Genomic DNA, 9,382 nt, shown 5'->3' with positions numbered 1-9,382 from the left:
GCCGAGTCTCCACATACGATTGGTCTATCCAACTTCCTGTTTGGATTGCGGACCAGGAAGTAGGCTGGGGCAAGAGCAACCGATCCGTACTGTAACCAGTCCAGAAATGGGGTTGAACCGCACTGCAAACATCCCAGGTCAGAAAATGGACATAAAGTGAGTGAGTTGGGGCAGAATTGTGCCCAATTGCTAGTGCTGAGCGATTAACCTACATTTAGTTTATTATTTTGGTTTTTAAACAACTAATTGACAGACTTCGGTTCAATTCCATTTAGTTCCGTTTTTTTCTGTGAACTCAATGCACACATTGGGCAGTTTCTCTAGAAATAAATCAGATAGATCCCAAACTGTGCGATGTAGTAGGGAGTTGTAGTTTCCAACAGGCCAATATTCTAAATAGTTTAGCGCAGAAAACATGCTAATGAACCACAATGACCATAATCAATTGCATGTCTTTTGCGTGCGTACTTGTCCGGTCTTTTATGCCTGCTACATTAGGTTAGTATGGAAGAATGTGTGATCGAGAAGGATAGAGAGCAGTTGCTTTGCGAAGTATCTCTACCTGAAAATACATTATCTAAGTGGTTGATAGTTGGTATTCAGCTGTAATAAAAGGATGCCTTATTTACTTTGAAGAACTACTCAAATACTGATTTTGTCAGACAGCATAGGCAGCAGCTCTATAGAAATGACTTGGAATTAAATAATAAAATCATCAAATAAAACAAATGTAATATACACAACTGAAATATTTTATTAAAGTAAAGTAATGTGAATAAATTATGGTTAATAAGTGATAAGCAGTAATGGGCAGTCACTACCATTATTAATTGTTTTTTTTCTGTGTTACAGCATTCAACCCACATAAGGCATGGTGCATTTAATGTTTGAAAAAATTATTGAAATCGAAAACCATGATTCTTTTTTTATAATCGAACCGAAACCAAACCGACCTCAAAAAGCACTAATCGCTCAGCACTACCAACTGCCCATGCCCAGTGACCCCTATATAGTGACACTGGGCCAAGAGACCATGGTGACCCTTCACCTCTGACCATTGTGGAGGTTAAAGGTTGTAATTATATGGGATTACATAACGTGTGGGGCTAAACTTAACATTTGTGTGTGTGTGTTGTGTGTGTGTGTGTGTTTATCTTTGTGTGTGTGTGTGTGTGTGTGTGTGTGTGTGTGTGTGTGTGTGTGTGTGTGTGTGTGTGTGTGTGTGTGTGTGTGTGTGTGTGTGTGTGTTGGGAACATACAATTGTGAACATATAGTGTTTTTGTCATACTCAATGTCCTAAACTCTTTTAATGGACTTTAACCCTCAGTTCCATTTGTATCACTATGCGGGAGCTAGGGGGTCGCTACCATTTTGTCACTGTGTTTCTTTGGCTCTCCATGTCTGTGTCTGTCTGTCTTTCTGTCTGTTTGTCTGATTAGGAAAAAAAGCAATTCTTGCTAGTATGACAATGTGTGCCCTGGATACTCGCAAATACAGCAAGAGGGAAACTAACCCAGTCATACCTGAACAAATACACTTCTACAGCTCGCTCTTTCTCTCTTTCTCTATATCTCTCTCACCCTCTCCCTCCCTCTCCGTCTCTCATTCAACATATTGGCACATTCTTGTTTAAGCTATCCATTTCTCACACTGTCTTTCACTCACTCTCACATCCACCACCATCCATTCTCCATCATCCCTCTATCCCTCATGAGCTTGTAATGCTAAGCCACACACCTTTTCAAGGGTGATGATAGACATGCAATATACTGGATACATATGGGATCTTGCCACATAGGCAAAACTCACTATTTCTCATACACAGGCACAGACACACATTCACATAAAGAATACACAACACCCCCAAATTACTTAATTAAGAGTATTAGGCTCAATTAACACATAATACACAAATATGTATACACACATTTTAACTCACACACTACAATACACATTTAGATAGAAACACCAATATCACACATGTACAGAATATATTTTGCACACACACATAAGTATGTAAAGAAAATTAAACCACACCCATGCAAACACACGCACACACACACACACAAATATACTGTACAGTGAGGGAAAAAAGTATTTGATCCCCTGCTGATTTTGTACGTTTGCCCACTGACAAAGACATGATCAGTCTATAATTTTAATGGTAGGTTTATTTGAACAGTGAGAGACAGAATAACAACAACAAAATCGAGAAAACGCATGTCAAAAATGTTATAAATTGATTTGCATTTTAATGAGGGAAATAAGTATTTGACCCCTCTGCAAAACATGATTTAGTACTTGGTGGCAAAACCCTTGTTGGCAATCACAGAGGTCAGACGTTTCTTGTAGTTGGCCACCACGTTTGCACACATCACAGAAGGGATTTTGTCCCACTCCTCTTTGCAGATCTTCTCCAAGTCATTAAGGTTTCGAGGTTGACGTTTGGCAACTCGAACCTTCAGCTCCCTCCACAGATTTTCTATGGGATTAAGGTCTGGAGACTGGCTAGGCCACTCCAGGACCTTAATGTGCTTCTTCTTGAGCCACTCCTTTGTTGCCTTGGCCGTGTCTTTTGGGTCATTATCATGCTGGAATACCCATCCACGACCCATTTTCAATGCCCTGGCGGAGGGAAGGAGGTTCTCACCCAAGATTTGACGGTACATGGCCCCGTCCATCGTCCCTTTGATGCGGTGAAGTTGTCCTGTCCCCTTAGCAGAAAAACACCCCCAAAGCATGTTTCCACCTCCATGTTTGACGGTGGGGATGGTGTTCTTGGGGTAATAGGCAGCATTCCTCCTCCTCCAAACACGGCGAGTTGAGTTGATGGCAAAGAGCTCGATTTTGGTCTCATCTGACCACAACACTTTCACCCAGATCTCCTCTGAATCATTCAGATGTTCATTGGCAAACTGCTGACGGCCCTGTATATGTGCTTTCTTGAGCAGGGAGACCTTGCGGGCCTGCAGGATTTCAGTCCTTCACGGCGTATTGTGTTACCAATTGTTTTCTTGGTGACTATGGTCCCAGCTGCCTTGAGATCATTGGACAAGATCCTCCCGTGTAGTTCTGGGCTGATTCCTCACCGTTCTCATTATTTACATTTACGTCATTTAGCAGACGCTCTTATCCAGAGCGACTTACAGTTAGTGAATACATTTTATTTTTTTAATACTTGCCCCCCGTGGGAATCAAACCCACAACCCTGGCATTGCAAACGCCATGCTCTATCAACTGAGCTAAACCCCTGCCGGCCATTCCCTCCCCTACCCTGGACGACGCTGGGCCAATTGTGCGCCACCCATGAGTCTCCCGGTCGCGGCCGGCTGCGACAGAGCCTGGATTATCATTGCAACTCCACGAGGTGAGATCTTGCATGGAGCCCCAGGCCGAGGGAGATTGACAGTTATTTTGTGTTTCTTCCATTTGCGAATAATCGCACCAACTGTTGTCTACTTCTCACCAAGCTGCTTGGCGATGGTCTTGTAGCCCATTCCAGCCTTGTGTAGGTCTTGTCCCTGACATCCTTGGAGAGCTCTTTGGTCTTGGCCATGGTGGAGAGTTTGGAATCTGATTGATTGATTGCTTCTGTGGACAGGTGTCTTTTATACAGGTAACAAGCTGAGATTAGGAGCACTCCCTTTAAGAGTGTGCTCCTAATCTCAGCTCGTTACCTGTATAAAAGACACCTGGGAGCCAGAAATCTTTCTGATTGAGAGGGGGTCAAATACTTATTTCCCTCATTAAAATGCAAATCAATTTATAACATTTTTGACATGTTGTTGTTATTCTGTCTCTCACTGTTCAAATAAACCTACCATTAAAATTATAGACTGATCATGTCTTTGTCAGTGGGCAAACGTACAAAATCAGCAGGGGATCAAATACTTTTTTCCCTCACTGTATGTGTATTACTGTTTGACTCTTCCCATGGGAAAAGACCCTTTCGTTGAACGACAGAAACACAGCACTGAACTTGTAATTTATTGTTTGTACAACTAGTATGTGAAAAAAACCATGTGATGAATGTATTTATTATTATGGCAATGTTGTATCATAATTACTATTTAACTAAGAATATGACTGTGCAGAATAATTCATTTTTAAGAAAATAGTGTTTTCTAGTCATCTACATGAATATATGTACATAAAATATATATATTTAAAAGCTCTGTGTCTGTTTCATTCATTTATTGGACGTGTTCAGAACATGTTTTATTTTACTAGGAAAGACCCTTGAGGTACGAAACCTCTTTTGCAAGGCCGACTTGAACTAAAGTAGCAAAGTATCCTCTCTCTCTCTCTCTCTCTCTCTCATTCAACCTTTGCAAGAGGATAAAGCCTTGTTGCCAGATCTTGTTAGATTATGGCCTATGGTCATGAAACCATGCATACAGAGGTTACAGTGAAAGTTGTGCCCCATCTCAATGTGTTCAAAACTACTCCTGTTTGATCATGTGACAATGCACTCAGGTCAAATGGAACGTATGGTAATCAGTCCATTCAGGAATTGATTGGAGACGGACAGCCAGACTACACCGATCTACAACAGAGAGACAGTATGACAGCTAGGAGAGAAGAACTCAAAGACCATTTCCACTCTTTATGAAGAGAGAAAACAACTGATAGGTGATAAATGTATAACCATTATAATTCACAGCATAAGTCACACTTAAGAAAAGCAACATAAAATTATAGTTGGCCACTGTTTAGTGTCACCCTCACCTCCAGGAGTTCAAGGAAGACCATACCTTTGCTCTTCCCTTCTACTAATTCAATGGCTGTACCTCATATACAGTGGGGAGAACAAGTATTTGATACACTGTCGATTTTCCAGGTTTTCCTACTTACAAAGCATGTAGAAGTCTGTCATTTTTATCATAGGTACACTTCAACTGTGAGAGACGGAATCTAAAACAAAAATCCAGAAAATCACATTGTATGATTTTTAAGTAATTAATTTGCATTTTATTGCATGACATAAGTATTTGATACATCAGCAAAGCAGATCTTAATATTTGGTACAGAAACCTTTTTACAGAGATCATACGTTTCCTGTAGGTCTTGACCAGGTTTGCACACACTGCAGCAGGGATTTTGGCCCACTTCTCCATACAGACCTTCTCCAGATCCTTCAGGTTTCGGGGCTGTCGCTGAGCAATACGGACTTTCAGCTCCCTCCAAAGATTTTCTATTGGGTTCAGGTCTGGAGACTGGCTAGGCCACTACAGGACCTTGAGATGCTTCTTACGGAGCCACTCCTTAGTTGCCCTGGCTGTGTGTTTCGGGTCGTTGTCATTATGGAAGAACCAGCCATGACCCATCTTCAATGCTCTTACTGAGGGAAGGAGGTTGTTGGCCAAGATCTCGCAATACATGGCCCCATCCATCCTCCCCTCAATACGGTGCAGTCGTCCTGTCCCCTTTGCAGAAAAGCATCCCCAAAGAATGATGTTTCCACCTCCATGCTTCACAGTTGGGATGGTGTTCTTGAGGTTGTACTCATCCTTCTTCTTCCTCCAAACACGGCGAGTGGAGTTTAGACCAAAAAGCTCTATTTTTGTCTCATCAGACCACATGACCTTCTCCCATTCCTCCTCTGGATCATCCAGATGGTCATTGGCAAACTTCAGATGGGCCTGGACATGCGCTGGCTTGAGCAGGGGGACCTTGCGTGCGCTGCAGGATTTTAATCCATGACGGCGTAGTGTGTTACTAATGGTTTTCTTTGAGACTGTGGTCCCAGCTCTCTTCAGGTCATTGACCAGGTCCTGCCGTGTAGTTCTGGGCTGATCCCTCACCTTCCTCATGATCATTGATGCCCCACAAGGTGAGATCTTGCATGGAGCCCCAGACAGAGGGAGATTGACCGTCATCTTGAACTTCTTCCATTTTCTAATAATTGCGCCAACAGTTGTTGCCTTCTCACCAAGTTGCTTGCCTATTGTCCTGTAGCCCATCCCAGCCTTGTGCAGGTCTACAATTTTATCCCTGATGTCCTTACACAGCTCTCTGGTCTTGGCCATTGTGGAGAGGTTGGAGTCTGTTTGATTGAGTGTGTGGACAGGTGTCTTTTATACAGGAAACGAGTTCAAACAGGTGCAGTTAATACAGGTAATGAGTGGAGAACAGGAGGGCTTCTTAAAGAAAAACTAACAGGTCTGTGAGAGCCGGAATTCTTACTGGTTGGTAGGTGATCAAATACTTATGTCATGCAATAAAATGCAAATTAATTACTTAAAAATCATACAATGTGATTTTCTGGATTTTTGTTTTAGATTCTGTCTCTTACAGTTGAAGTGTACCTATGATAAAAATTACAGACCTTTACATGCTTTGTAAGTAGGAAAACCTGCAAAATCGGCAGTGTATCAAAAACTTGTTCTCCCCACTGTACCTGCATTCACTAAAGTGTTGTCTTTAACTTCTTCACTACAAGATTGATGATGATGATGATTATGATGTTGATGATAGATCATTGTACCACCATCCCAGGTCAGATGAGAGTGGAAGTGTGTTTGTGTGCAGTGTGTGTGTACGTGCGTTTTTCCTGTTGCTATTAAGAAGACATCAAAAGGGCACAGGGGCTACTGTATGAACTACTCCATGATGAGTAGGGGTGGATGAAGTGTGATATGCCAAAGTGCAGACTTCACATTAAAACATACACGCACACACAAACACACGCCCACACACACACACTCTAGAATGTAGTCACATTCATTCCCTTTTATAGCCAATGGGGATGTAGGGTACCTTCACGCCCTCATATAAATTAATGTGTGATAAATGTTGTGTAGTAGACTCCCTCTCTCCATATGACATGTCCACTAAGATAGCGTAATATCTGTTACTCCCTTAAGAAACGGATATGTGTACTAGAATCAGGGTGTAGCTGCATATGCTATTATATAATAGCCCTAACACCCTTTAAAGAGGCAATCTGGGGTTCAGTGATCACTAATTTAAAAGTTGAAAAATTGATGTAGCAATCCCACATTGCCCCTTTAAGGGCTGATATGTTCACTATGTTCTAGTGTAATTTACTACTCCTTTCAAGGGACTAGTAAGAATGCTGTAGAGTCACTGTAAGTCCCTATGTGGCCTGTAGAGTGTATACATTGATGGAAGTTACAGTGCTGTGGTACTGAAGTCAGAGAACACTGAGGTCAAATGTGATGTTGTGCTGCCATCTGCAGGCTATAGGGCTTTTGTAACCAATAAATTATCTTCACATACACACACAATAAAGCTAAATGACTACGCCTTGCAAACCCTTTTCTGTGCCTAAATTGAATACCCAATAAAAACAAAAGCAACAACAACCTATTGCCATGTCTTGTGTTCCCAAAATGCCATTGGCCCTCAGAATAAGTCATTGAGAGACAGCAGAGGTGCTATGTCCATTGAAATATATGCCATTGAGCAGACTCTTTCATCATTTTACATTTTAGTCATTAAGCAGACGCTCTTATCCAAAGCGACTTACAGTTATGCATGCATACATTTTTCGTATGGGTGGCCCCTGGAATTGAACCCACAATCCTGCCGTTGCAAGTGCCATGCTCTACCAACTGAGCCATACAGGACAAGATGTCATTCATAATACAGAATTTATTGAAAGATATTGGATTTGGCAATCAATGACCCCTCAACAAAAACTGGGACTAAATTTACATTTTAGTAATTTAGCAGACGCTCTTATCCAGAGCAACTTACAGTTAGTGAGTGCATACTTATATATATTTTTTTTTCATACTGGCCCCCCCGTGGGAATCGAACCCACAACCCTGGCGTTGCAAACGCCATGCTCTACCAACTGCCCCTCTATGCCACAGAGAGGTGGACAGTTGAGGCTGGTACCACGGCACTGTTCATTTTGTGGCCCTTTTGGACGATTTAGAATTCCTAATGCCTCCATACCTGGGGTCATAAAGATAGAAATTATGATCTTCCTTATAACCAATTGATACTTTTTTCCCTTACATGTGTGACATGCAAATTCTGAGCCAAAAGAGTCTTATGTGGGAATAGCATGTGCCATATATTGGATTTATGGCAATAGTAGAGCTATAGCCATGGTCCTTTGCTACTTTTTCCACGGTCCACGTCTGACATCTGTTGGACAACTATGTCACTACAACTATTCCCTCTCCCCGACCTGTTGTGCTTAAGGTGGCCCATCACAATTCTCCTCTCGAAATGGTAAGTTACATTCATATGATGGGCTCCAACTAATGCGTTAAAAACGCATTTAGTGAATTGATTATAAATGTTTCACTCTTATACTCTACTGGCCAGGCCATGTTCAACACAGACTCGCGGTTCACTAAGAGGCTGAGACCACCGTGTATGGCACTTTATCCATCATATCCAGTATGAACAATTATGTATGCACTCACTAACTGTAAGTCGCTCTGGATAAGAGCGTCTGCTAAATGACTAAAATGTAAATGTAAATATCTCTTGATCTTTATCTCTTGGCTATTGGTGTTCCTGCAATGTACCTGTGACGTCTCGTTTTGTTCCCGTACGGTATGTACCACTTGTCTGTCCTTTCATCTGGGTGGATAGACTAAAATGTACATGTAAATAGACTTACCATACATAGACACAGTTGGGTTTAGTATTTTTATTGGTGTGTCATGTATCATTATTCAAACGTGATATATAATACTTAGCAAATAATTACTCGGTCACTCGGAGCGGGCGAGTAATACGTCGATAATTCGTTTGGGAAGGTTCCAGAGTACTGGACTTACACAAGTGATGCGGTTTGCACGGTATGTTTGAGAAGAGGAGTTGGGAAGACTAGCGCGGGGAGGGGAGGGGGTGTCCGCGCAAGGAGAGGGGCCCCGGCCTCGGTGGGTTGAGTGTTTGGGAAGGTTCCAGAGTACTGGACTTACACAAGTGATGCGGTTTGCACTGTATGTTTGAGAAGAGGAGTTGGGAAAACGAGCGCGGGGAGGGGGGGGGGTGTCCGCGCAAGGAGAGGGGCCCCGGCCTCGGAGGGTTGAGTGGAGAAGGAGATGCGCCCAAGGGACTATTCCACCTTAAGAACTCACCGGCCCCTCTGCGTTCCCTCTCCCCGAAAAGCTATGGAAACCTGCCAGGCCGCCACGGCGCACAGCTCGCTTGGCACTGCGGCTATGCAAAGGACTCCTCGCTCACCGTATCGAGCACCGGTGCTACGGTTGCCATCTCTGACCTGCTAGCTATCCCACATCTCCAGTTTCACAGACACCACAACACTGCCACAGATAAACCACTGCCACCCTCATGACGTATAATTTACATTCAATGTGTGGGTATAGCCTATAGGCTATATGAGCGCAGCATGAAAGTAGCAGGGGCGAAAAGTATGAGAGTTTTAGTGTA

This window comes from Coregonus lavaretus (assembly GCF_964263955.1).
Source record: "Coregonus lavaretus genome assembly, chromosome: 38".
NCBI lineage: Eukaryota > Metazoa > Chordata > Actinopteri > Salmoniformes > Salmonidae > Coregonus > Coregonus lavaretus.
The sequence above is the reverse complement of the archived record's forward strand: the minus strand, read 5'-3'. Positions refer to the sequence as shown.